The sequence below is a fragment of the Apis mellifera genome, linkage group LG4, assembly GCF_003254395.2.
Source record: "Apis mellifera strain DH4 linkage group LG4, Amel_HAv3.1, whole genome shotgun sequence".
Taxonomy (NCBI): Eukaryota; Metazoa; Arthropoda; class Insecta; order Hymenoptera; family Apidae; genus Apis; species Apis mellifera.
The window spans coordinates 8,735,553-8,747,652 of record NC_037641.1 but is presented as its reverse complement, the minus strand read 5'-3'; the positions used below and the strand labels follow the sequence as shown (position 1 = coordinate 8,747,652).

General features: G+C 35.2%; 1 protein-coding gene across 2 annotated transcripts in view; it reads left to right on the top strand.

Annotated features, from left to right (window-relative positions):
• Positions 1-12,100, top strand: part of LOC100578248 (uncharacterized serine-rich protein C215.13) — a 46,444-nt gene that overhangs the window by 29,680 nt on the left and 4,664 nt on the right. The window lies entirely within an intron of this gene.

The window sequence follows — 12,100 nt, the reverse complement described above, 5'->3', positions numbered from 1 at the left end:
CGCGAATTAATTTCGAGGACCTTGACAGATAAATAAACGTGATGCTGTTTCACGGTACGACTCTGCTTTTATCCATATTCCCTTGCGTTTTCGTTAATTAAAACGATCCATTCGTCGGGAAGAACGCGGGGAACTTGCGTTAATTTGTTGGAAAATGTTTTGTCGGATAATTAATTCGATCGCTACGGTGCAATCGTTTGGGAGATAATAGGGAGATAAATTTGTTTTTACGAGTGTATATTCGGATAATTGATTTAGAAAAATTGAATTTATGATTGGAAGTAAAATAATTCTCGAACGTGGATGATTTTAAATTACTTTTTAAAAATTTTCAAATTTCGAATATTTTTTTATTACACCAATAAATATTTGTATCTATTTTTTAAAAATTTTTCTTTTTTTTATTTTTATTACTCACAAAACTATTCAATATATAATAAATTTTCTTGTCGATATAATGGAATTTACACGGCGGTGCTAAGTCTTTCACAATCGTATAATCGGAAACTGCGTCAAGAGTGGCACAGGACACACAGGGTTCACGTTTCTCCTGTTAGTGTGAGTTCTACACTCGAGTAAATAAGCACGCGTAAAGTGTTCCCTTGCTCTGCTTTTCTGACGTAACGTAGCAAGGCCGCAATAAGAAATTGTTCACTACGACCTGTTCGTCGCCGTGATACCGTGATACCTGGAAACAATCGATTTCATAATAAAGATTTTTCACGCTTTTACAATATTAGCAGAACGTACAACAACAAAGTAAGAGTTTCGAACGAAAACACTTATTGCATCCTTTTTCAATTCTTTTCTTTTCTTTTTTTTTTTGATTCTAATAATTTCAAGTCCACAGGTTCAAAACAAATGACGAAGAAGAAGAAAGTAGACTTCCTTCGTAGCCATGAAGCGTAACACTTGGCTTAATATGCAAAAAAAAATCGTCCGGTTGACATTATGTGTTTTATTAGCATATAAATTATCGATAAGAGGTTCGCATAAAATCGAACAACATTTATCATTGTAACCACAATTTTCTTCAGAGAATCAGTGGACAGTAATTATTCACGATCATTATGACGAGAAAAAGAAATAAATAAATAATCTCGTTCGAGAGTAATAAGTTTTATACAATTAATCTCTTATGAGAGGGAGAAGATCTCGAATACTCGTATATTAACGATAATTTATACGTATCCCTTGAGTTAATTTCCGCGTTCCGCTATTCCTTTTTATTTTCATTCGTAAATTCGAGTTAAGCTTCTTCTTCGAGTAAGAAGAAGTTTTTCCACCTGTTACTGATTCTCTTCGGTCATTTTGTCAATTTGTCGTTTCTTCGTGTAAGTTTCGCTTCACGGAAGCGAATTACCATACATTAGCCGATACGTTTAAAATTATTTCGCTCGGATAATCGTTATAAATTATGGGCATCGAATTATGCCCACTATTGTTAGACATTCGTCACAGTAAAGTTTTTACGCATACGCACGAAGTGCGTAAGTAGGATGTTTATCGAGATTATACGTGTAACGTAGTATTTTTTCCTGTAATATACGATACGCCTTGTAATAAACGGAGGGCCTTTGTCCGTGAATAATAATTCTAATTTTTTTCCTCCCTTCCTCTCCCTTCCGTGTTCTTTTTTTAGTTAAAATTATTCATTTTCCAATATCACTCGATGTCTTTTTTTTTTTTTTAAATAATCGATGTATGAAATACAAATACTCGTTTAGATTGTAACAGTTGAGATAAATTATAAATTCTTGCGGAACCTGTTGCCGCATTATGAGAACTCGCTAGAATAATTAATAATAATTGACTTTTAACGATACTTTTTTACGATAGTATTTTATTTTCCATTCGCTTTTTAATAACTTTTAACAAAATATTATCATCGAATACAAATATTACAAATATTTTTTACTTCCTTCTCTTAAAAAAAAAAAAAAAATACTTTCATAAAACGTTTAATTACAAATAACTTGCCAAAAAAGAAATTACGCGATCTATATAAATACAGCGTAGATGTATCTTATCCTCATACATTTTCTCGCAATTTCATCGTCCAATAATAATATTCCTATTGAAAAAAATTGTTTTAAGAGAAAAACTTTTGCTTTTCGGTCGGGGGTCAATCGTTTATCTCTTCGTTCCATGTTCCTTCGTTGATAAACAAGCGGCATTGATTATAAAGCCCCCCCATTACAGCCATATTTCGCGCAACAAATATACGCGTATCGAGGCCACGCGATTTATCGAGCTCTCCTTCGAGCCCGAATGTAACGCGAAACCGTATCGCGAGTAATTACTTGATGAATCTATAACGCCTTGTAATCAACCCGTCCCGTGTTGCCCGACTGATTAATTGGAAATTTCTTTATTATTTCGACGTTCATTGAAGAATCGATGGCTCCTGTTTTATGCGAGCGAGATTTATGAGGGGGAAAAAAGAAAAAGATTTTTTCTTCGATCATCGTTGATGGATATTGAAATACGAAGAGAGGAAATTGAAGTTTGCGAAAAGTGGAATGAGTTATGTGGAATTTTTTTTAATTAACAGTTGATGGTATAGATTTGGTTATGTGTAATATACTCGTGTAAGGAAACATCGAGAAAAATTCAAGGGTCCTATAAATAAATATAATGCTAATAATAACAGCTCTTTCTTCTCCTCTTCGCTCACAAATAATGGAAAAACGTGGAGGAAAAGGAAAATTAAGAAGATTTATAAAAAAATACTTTATAAAATCCCTCTATACTCGAATCACAGAGAGTCAAACCTTAAAAAAAGATGGGAATCCATCCTTTAATTATTACGAAACATTATAAATTTCTGGCGCCAGCCGATCAAAAGTGGTCGCAATCGTCGCCGTCACTGTTCAAATCTCCACATTTGAATAATCCAAACGCTTGCCCACGCACAAGGAAGTCATTAGGATCTCGTGGCGCCTCTCTCAATCGTCTATCCTGAATACCTTCGGTCTAGTTAAGCGAATCCGTTACTTTTCCTAAGAAGAAATCGAAACGGTCGGTTCGCGTGTTCGCGTTCGATCGTTCGTTTGGTTCGTGACCTCGCGCGATTATCCAATACCGTAGAAAGAATGTAACACGTAAACGATTTCATCTCTGGTGCGTGTTTAACGGGCAAGGAGCGAGGGTAGTAGCGATCGTATCTACTGTCGGTTCTCGTTTCGTGAAACGAAAATAGATGGACCGAGGAGGTGTTCCGTCGCTTCGACGGTGTTCGACGATCCCTCCTCCACCCCCTCCTCATTCGTTCCTCGACACACTTTGAGCGACCTTTGCGATGCCTGGGCGAAAGGTCACGCGACCCCTTCGTTCGATCACGTTTTTTTCGTTTTCGTTTTGATCGATGCCTCGTTCCAGCGTGGGCGTTGACATTGACTGCTGCGGTTTCCACAAGGAATGTTTGCACAGAGGAGGTTTGGGTGTCGATATGTCGCGGATGTTTGCCAGGATGGAGGTGTTTCGTAATGCGCAACTTTGAAAATTTTCTTATTCCTTCCTCGATTTGTTATTCCTGAACGGAAAAATAACAAATGTTTGAAATATAATTTTGTGTAATTTATAGATTATTTTTCTGTATCTATTAGTGTATCTATTAAGTAGTATTATTTTATTTATTCTTCGTTGTGAGAGGGATTAAGGAATAAATTTGATGAGAGTTATTTGGAACGAGAAAACTACCCAAATGTGATTTAATCGAGCCTAATTAGAGAATTAATCGAGTCTCAGATCCTCTTGAATAATGGAATTCGTGATATATTTTTATTTGGAATCTATTTCTTGTAGTTCGAATTTTTTCGTGACTCAACTCCTTCAAAAGATGCAATGAATCGACTTTAGATTCTGTTATGTTACTTTATCGATCAAGGGAGAAGAGGATTATATTAAATGGAAAATTTGTTTCATTTAAAAAATAAATAGAGCGTAGCTAAAAGTTGCTTTCCTGTTTGACTATATAAAGCACGGTTGCTCACCTTACGTAAATTATATAGAACTGGAGTGTGGGAGGACTGAAACATTTATTACGGTGTCCCCGAGTACGAAATTACGCCACTGTGCATTGTGTAAGCATTGCTGGGCATACGCATGCTAGTTAAACTTTCGCTGGCGAGACATTGGAAAAAAAAAAGAAAAAAGAAAAAAAAACAGAAAGAAAAGAAAAAAAGAAAAAAGAAACTGACCCTTACCTTTTTTTTCTCCGATACCGACTCTGTGTCTCCGAACACAGGCAGCTCGAAGGATTTGCAAATTTGCGAACTTCCAGTGTATTTGCATATATTTAATCCTCGATTGACTGCATTATGATCGGGTCATTTCAGACATCCTGAACGAAACAATTCTGTTACAAGTATATTTTAACTCTGTTACGATCTTCGAATTCTTTTTTTCCTTTATTCAGTCTCGATCTTGTCCCGAGAGAAGAAGAAAAAAAAATTGCTTACGCTTTCGATAAAAACTTCCATATTATCCGTAATTTTGTAAAATGTATAATTGACAATTGGTTCGGAAATATATTTTTTGAGGTAATTTCACCGTAAATAAAGATAGGTTACGACTATATTATATCGTAATTATATAAATTTATTTCAGAGGACGCAATCATCCACTTCCGCCATCCAAGGATTAATTATAAATCGTATCGTGTATCGTATCGAAATTTTGAAAAAAAAAAAAAGATACGAATAACGACTTTGGCCTTGATTTCGAAAATTAACTAAAAAATTAAATCGATTGTAATTAAACTAAATATCGCATTGATGGCAAGTCAATTAGTATATATAATCGTATGAGAGCTTTTTGATACGGATATTAATTATAATAATAAAACCTAATTGGCTATAGTCGCCACTCAATACATGTTTATAAATATATATATATACATATATGCGTACTTTTCATCATATTTTTCCACGGATGTTTAATTACCGTTTGCGTGTTCTTATATTGCTTATATGCATCTCATACTACATTCTTTAACCAACACATTATTATTACAAATGTAATAATGTATAGATATAAATATAAGCGAGTACATTCCATAAATATATAATCAAGCTTACTAAAAATTTATGTAATTGCAATAATTTCATAGTTCAATTTTAATTTCTTTTTGTCAATTATTTATGATAAGAATACGTTCCTCTACGATTATATATGTATTTTTACGAAAATTTAAAATTCGAAAAATTAAAATTCAAAATTTAACAACCGATTAAATTTAACACTGTGTTATTTACATTAAGAATTTATGTTACAATTCCATTAGATATTTGTTGCAACGATTTATATCGTCTCGTTTACAATTCCTCGTAAATAAAAAACAAAAAAAAAAAAAATACAACAATAAAGTTTCTGTCCTCTTCTTACATCACGTTCGAGTAGCAACAATTTCGAGGAGTTGCTCAACTTCATTGGATTGTTGCTGCACGATAATTTGCCAGGACGTTTGCATAAGCGGTGTAAGAGAATATGAAAGAGCTTTATATCGATCGGGGTGTTCATTTGAAGGAGCGTGATTAGTTTCGCCCGATCATAATTCCATAGATTTTTTTCTCAAAGTGGCGTGGGAATGATCATGAGAATGGCGTGCAATCACCGTGCAAATCGAGGAAATTGCCATTGTTGCGGTGAAGAGACGCTTATTAATTAATTGTTAAACAACCCTGAGCGTGGCAAAGAGGAAAATCTCGCTATTGTAGGCAGATATACTCGGAAAGAGTGTCCTTTCCTCGATTACTTTCGTGAACTTCAAGGTGCTGTGAAGCTATTTACGATGATAACGTAATACGATGAATTATCTTTGTTATCTGGTGAAAAAAGTTATGAGTGAGAGAGTAAGATTATTGAAAGAAGATGTAAAATTGTTGCTAACAATCGTTCGTTAGATTCTTGCTTGTGTAAATTATGAGTTATTTTTAAAATAGAATACTCTCGAGTTGTGATAAGATTGTTTGGTGAGTTTCCTTGATGAGAGATTAATTTTCTATTAAAAAGAGAGAAGAAAAAGTTTTGAAAATTTATTTTCTTCTAAAACTAAGGAATTTTTATTCTCATTTCTTTACTTCAAAAATTACGTTTTATTATTATTCTTAAAAATCTTAACTCGAATATCTGAAAATTTATTTTTCTCCAAACGCGAGAATTTCTTATTCTTCGTTTTCCATTAATTTCAAATTCTAAATCTAAATATTTCAAAGATTATTTTTCTTTGAAACTAATTAATTATTGTCAATTAATGTCAAAACAATCAGTTTGAAAAAGGAAAAGGAAATTTTGTGAAAAAGGATTAATCAATTTACTCGTCGAGCGTCGAGGTTAAGATCTCCGATGGGAATATCCAAAAGCAGATGATGGCCTTGATGGGGAGAGACGTGCATCGTCATCGGTACGACACTGGAAGAGAGGAACGACCGATACGAAACGAGATCGGAGCAGCGTAAATCGAAGCTGTCAGGACAAAAGCGTTCGTTGACAGACAGTATGTCTCTGAAGAAAGACAATTAGTCTTAATGGAAAAAAGACCGGCTTACATTGGGGCAAACGGGTTGGACAGGCTGTGCATGTGTGTGTGCGTAAAGAATATATCAGATTGTGCGTAGTGATGGGATCAAGTTCAATATGTGCTCACGAATTCAAATAAACTCGGATTACGATTAAATATAATTAATGTTATTGTTTTATAGATTAAAACAACCTAAAGGGAAGATTATTCTATTCGAATTACTTGCAAATATATATTCATTTCGTTTTGTCAAAGAAAAAGTTATCAGATAAAATTTCAGCCCGAACAAATGTATTAAAGGATTCTTGGTGACAGGTTTTAAGGATTAAATGAAATGTGCTGCCACCTATTCTATCTTATCCAAGTTCTAGTTCAAAATAGATCTCTTTCACGATTCAAGATTCGAATCTATAAGAATTGTACTTCATCCCATCACTAGCCTTGTGTAGTACATACTCTTGTAAGCTCCTCACCACACCCACTCGCAACCTTGATTGGTCTCCCTTGCAGATTCCTTAGAACTTGATATATTTGTGTTACTTATTCGTCATGGATATATCTTTCGAACGATTCAACCACGTGCTTTATATCGTCTACCAACGATTCAACTCGATTCAACCAGAATAATGAAATAAAAACGTACACCGGTTTATTCCTCTTCGTTCGAGAAATACGTCGACTCGTCGAATGGTGGAAAAAATGACGGGAACGATTGATGCTCCCTTTAGGTTAGGTTACCTCGACGATAAAAAATCTTGCTCCCTCGAACGACTTAAACTTAAACAATTTTTAGTTGTCTCTCGTTTTGACAGAATGTAAAATGGAGACACGCCGTTACGCTTTGCGCTGAGTTCTTGAGTAATTAGGATAATTGAAGTAAGCAGACTTTAGAGAAGCGTATCTTGTAAGTGTATCGAGCAAAGTCTTGTAACGTGTTCATAACGCTCGTTATTCCATCGCTTTTTTGATCGAGATAAAAATTTGGAAGATTTATTTCAAGATTTATTTTTATCAAATTCGCAAGTTGAATTATCTGGATCACGAAATTAATTTCGTTGCCACGGAATTGAATCTGTGTGCTTAGAAAAAAAATATTTAAAGATTAAAATTCTAAAATGAAATAATAACAGTGATTAAAACGACTCGATTAGCGTGGCTCACATTTGCCAATATATTCAATTCCGTGATTCCTTTGCGATGCGTTTGCTATTTAAAATGGCAGCCATACCTGCGTGGAATCGTCATTCATATTTTCACTGGTATCATTCGTTTTTAATTACGTTATTGGATACGATTGCATCAACAACGATACAATGCCTAGAAGCGATCGATACCCTCGGATGTTCCTCTCCGTCGATTAATTTTAGGACGTCGTAATGTCTGTGTATAACGTCTTAATAGTGTACAGCGGTAGAAACGGTGTATCTCATTATTTAATGTCGCCTTTCAGAAAAGCTTAATGAGTTCTTAAATACTAGCTTGTCGAATCGAATCTTATGCAATATTTATGGGGATCAGTTTGTACCGGCTTGTTACATTAATCGTTGTGTTTTTTGAGTACCTTATCTTTTCAATCGAATGAACAAGTATTGCGTAATATTATAATATTTTACACGGATTTCTATTCGATATTTTTCCAGTTTCGAGAAAATTTAAATAAATTTCTACTCGAAAATTTTTCTCGATGCAAGGAAAAATTTGTTAAAATATTCCAGGAATGATTTCAAGATGGAAATTGAAACTGGTGATATCCCATCGTCGGGAAGAGAGTCTATTACACAATAAATCTAACATCTAATCTAATCATATCGAACACGTGTGACGCTCGCTGTCCAACTCGCTCAGCTCGTTCGCATCCTCTCGAAAAGTCACGATTCTTGGACGGTGACGAGGCCTGGCTTTAAAATGGCCGCACCTGCATACTGTTTATAACGCAATGATATATCCGCTCGATCTGGTCCAATGTTTGTTATCCGCTCTCGGAACCCACGCAAATTCCGCTATTCACACGCTTAACCACTTAATCACGCGCGTGTATCTTTAACGAAGCCGTTCTTATCGATAATAATTAAAATGCTCCATCATTCGAGTCAACGAACGAAATTCGCTTCGTAACGTGAACAGGTTGATTCATCGCTCAAATATATATACAGTAATGCAATACAGGAGTGCGTTTACCTTCGAACACTTGTCAGTGACGTAACGTTAATTATATCTGATTACGGTGATGGAATGGACAAGCGTGTCATCGAGTCGAAATTGATCGCAGGCAAAATTTTTGGATTTCTTCTCCGCGAGTTTCCAAGTTCAAGGTTACGTACTCGATTCAATCAAAATTTAATTATTCGAAACTTTTAATTTCTAAAACTTGCTCCAAGTATACAAATAAATTTTTGAAAAAGTATTTGGAACTGTGATAAAGATATTTACAAAATTCGTTCAAAATTGTAAAAAAAAATTATAGATTATATTGAAATTATAAATATTCCAAAGCACAATGGAACACAATTCCAGTAACTAAACACTTACGAAATGACATTTATGATATTTCGTGTACATTTCTTGGAACATTGAGTCATCGAATCTAATAAAGTCGTTCATATCATTGTACTATTTTCAAAGTTCGTTCCATTTTCCATGTGATTCGAGATGTCACAACTTATTACACCCGTATCATCCACCATTCTCATAGCAAGAACGATATTCTTACTTGTCACACTGTCACTTGCAACGATACAAATCGTTCTGTTTCTCCGTGAATTACATTCGTTAGCAACCGGTTATTCCTTTATCACGATTCCGTCTCGAACTTCTATTAATACAAACATATGTATATATATATATATAAATACACCGTTAGTTTTAGTCGAGAAATATACAATAACAAGTATTCTATTCGCCACGATCGAACGAGCCTCTTCGTAATATCGACATTGACAAAGCGGGCTAAATATTACTCTCTTAATTTACGTCTGAAAACTTTATCGAAAATTTGATCTTTCAAATTAAAATGATCGTTCGTAGAAAATGAAAGTTTATCATTATTCTTCTCTAATTAAACGATATTAATAAATTCGGTCAAATGCTCGATTGAACTTCCATCCCTTTATATTCGCATATTTCATGCAATGAACGTGCAACAGAAACGCTAGACATCTGCAGGGAATAAGTGGGCGAACCGAATGACCTCATCCGAGGTGTCTACACGACACTGCTTACATACGTGTTCTCCTTTCAACAGGAAATCGTTCTAGACCAGTCTTGGCTGTACGTTGTACGGCCACTTTATAAATCGAGCGAAATATCTCCGTTTGTTTTCGCGTCCATCCGATTTATGGAAACAATTATAATAATTTCCTTCGAAATATCATTTAAATATAAATACAAGATATAAATACATACGCAAAAAGTAGAAAAATTTTTTGCCATTCCAAAATTATTAACACTAATTTTGTTTTAAATAATATAAAACACGATTGTAAAATATGCACCCTTATTCTTTCATCGAAATTCACGAATTAAAGATCCATAAAGAAAATCACATTCGCATCCTTCTTCGTATCTAAAAAAAAAAGAAAAAGAAAAGGAAGAGAAATTTAAACAAATTTTAAGTTCTTTCAAAGATACGTGATTTTTTTTTTCTTTTTCAATATCTCTCGCGAATCGATCGAATCGTTTTTAATACTGTTTTAATCGTTTCTTCGGGGGGGGATGACGCAATGGCGGCGACCTTCCGCGGGATTGCAAAAATTTCAATTCAGAGCGTTTTACGGCGGATCGAAAGCGATGAGCAAAAATCGTGGCGAGGAGGTCTCGACCTTTTTAAATTATTAACGATCCGGGTATCCCGGGCTTTTGTGCCGTGGATAAATATTTTTACGCTTCCCTCACCCTCTCCCTTTCCCTCCATCCACCGTTCTCTCCGGGAATCGCGTAATAACGATATAAATTAAGACTTTATGCCCGTGTATAGAAAGCGAGCGATCCGTGAATTCGGTGTTTTGGATCATTGTCGGACGGGGATTTCGTGGATTTTAACGGTGCTTTTATCGTAGGTAGCGGACAATGTGGGGGTCTGGATGGTTGAAACCTTGAAAAGAAGAACAAGCGACGATCGGTTTACGACCGTTTAAGGACAATTAAGAACATGAAACGGGGTTTTGAAACGTAGAATCAAGGATTTTGGTGAGGAGGAAGAGGGAGGGAGAATTTTTATATCTCATTACTTGGGACAGAGAATTTTTTATCGTGAAAGGTGTTTAACTTGTCGAGCATATATTTATCTCGAGATTAAAAAAATTAATAAGATTCGTCAAGTGTCTATATCTGAGTTTAAAAATTGATCGTGATTCGAAGAAGATGTATTATTGCTCGTTTGTGAATACGTAAGTTTTAAGTTTCAAAAATGAAACTGGTAATTGCATGTTACGACTGTTTCTTACTATTTTTACGAGTTGAACTGGTGAAGGATGTCTCTTGAAATTTCAATGGTCAAAGTCATTGTGTAAATGTACTCGATTACCTTAATCTACAACTCGTTCGAACGTATGAATATCTGATCGAAACGGTGAATGCAGATTTTAATTTCGCTCACACCTGTTGCGCGTGATTCTCGTATTTCCGTTTCCAGAAGATAGTAAGACGAAAGATATTACGAGCCTAAAAGATACACAAGTTTCTTATTAAGAATTCGTTTGAGAAAAATCCAAAGTCCTTGAATAATAAATTGATCTTTGACGTCATACGTTATTTACATTACGATTATTCGTTACTATATGCAAATGAGAATATAAAACGAAGATATTGTAGTAATAGAAATATAACATCTCATTGCTAATAACTGAACAAATTAAATCCGTTGCGAATTTAAATACTCAATGCATCGAGTTTTATCAAAAACTTCCCCAATTTCACTAACCCATTATTCGAATTTAAAAGTAATTCTAGAAATATTCAAATTTTTATCGCTCCAAATTATTATTCACGCGAAGGAAGCGATACAAGTACGTCGCCTTTTCCTTTTTTTTTTTTTAGAAAAGAAAACGTTCGACACTTTTAATGAAGAGGGGTGTCGAAGGCCGCCACTTTTTTCAACCAAGCTAGGAAATGAGGTGTTCGTAAAAGATAACGAGGTGACAACTAGGTGGAACATGAATTAAAGCTCCTCCCCTCGTGCCACAAGCTACCCCCTCCTCCCCTTTCGCAGCCTTAACATAATTTATAAATTGGTAGGATGCACCTGGCGCGACCTTCGCCAGTAAGGCGAGTTGGCGCTTTATCGTTGGGCGGGAGAATTGAAAAAATAAGATCCCCGACGTACGTCCTCGGCTCGTAAAGTAGTTGCGAACTTGTTCACCGATCCCACGTGGCTTTAATGGACTCCGCAACGGTTCGTCCAACTTCAACATTTTACAGATACTCGAAAGCATGCACGATGCTTATCTCGACGGAACGATAGCTAGCTTTTCTTCGAACGATCCTACTGTCTTTCTGAATTCACGACGCGTTCCGTACAGATAACGATTGACTTCGTGCAACTTGGCTCGCTGTTGTACTCCCCTCCGTATCCGAATTCTC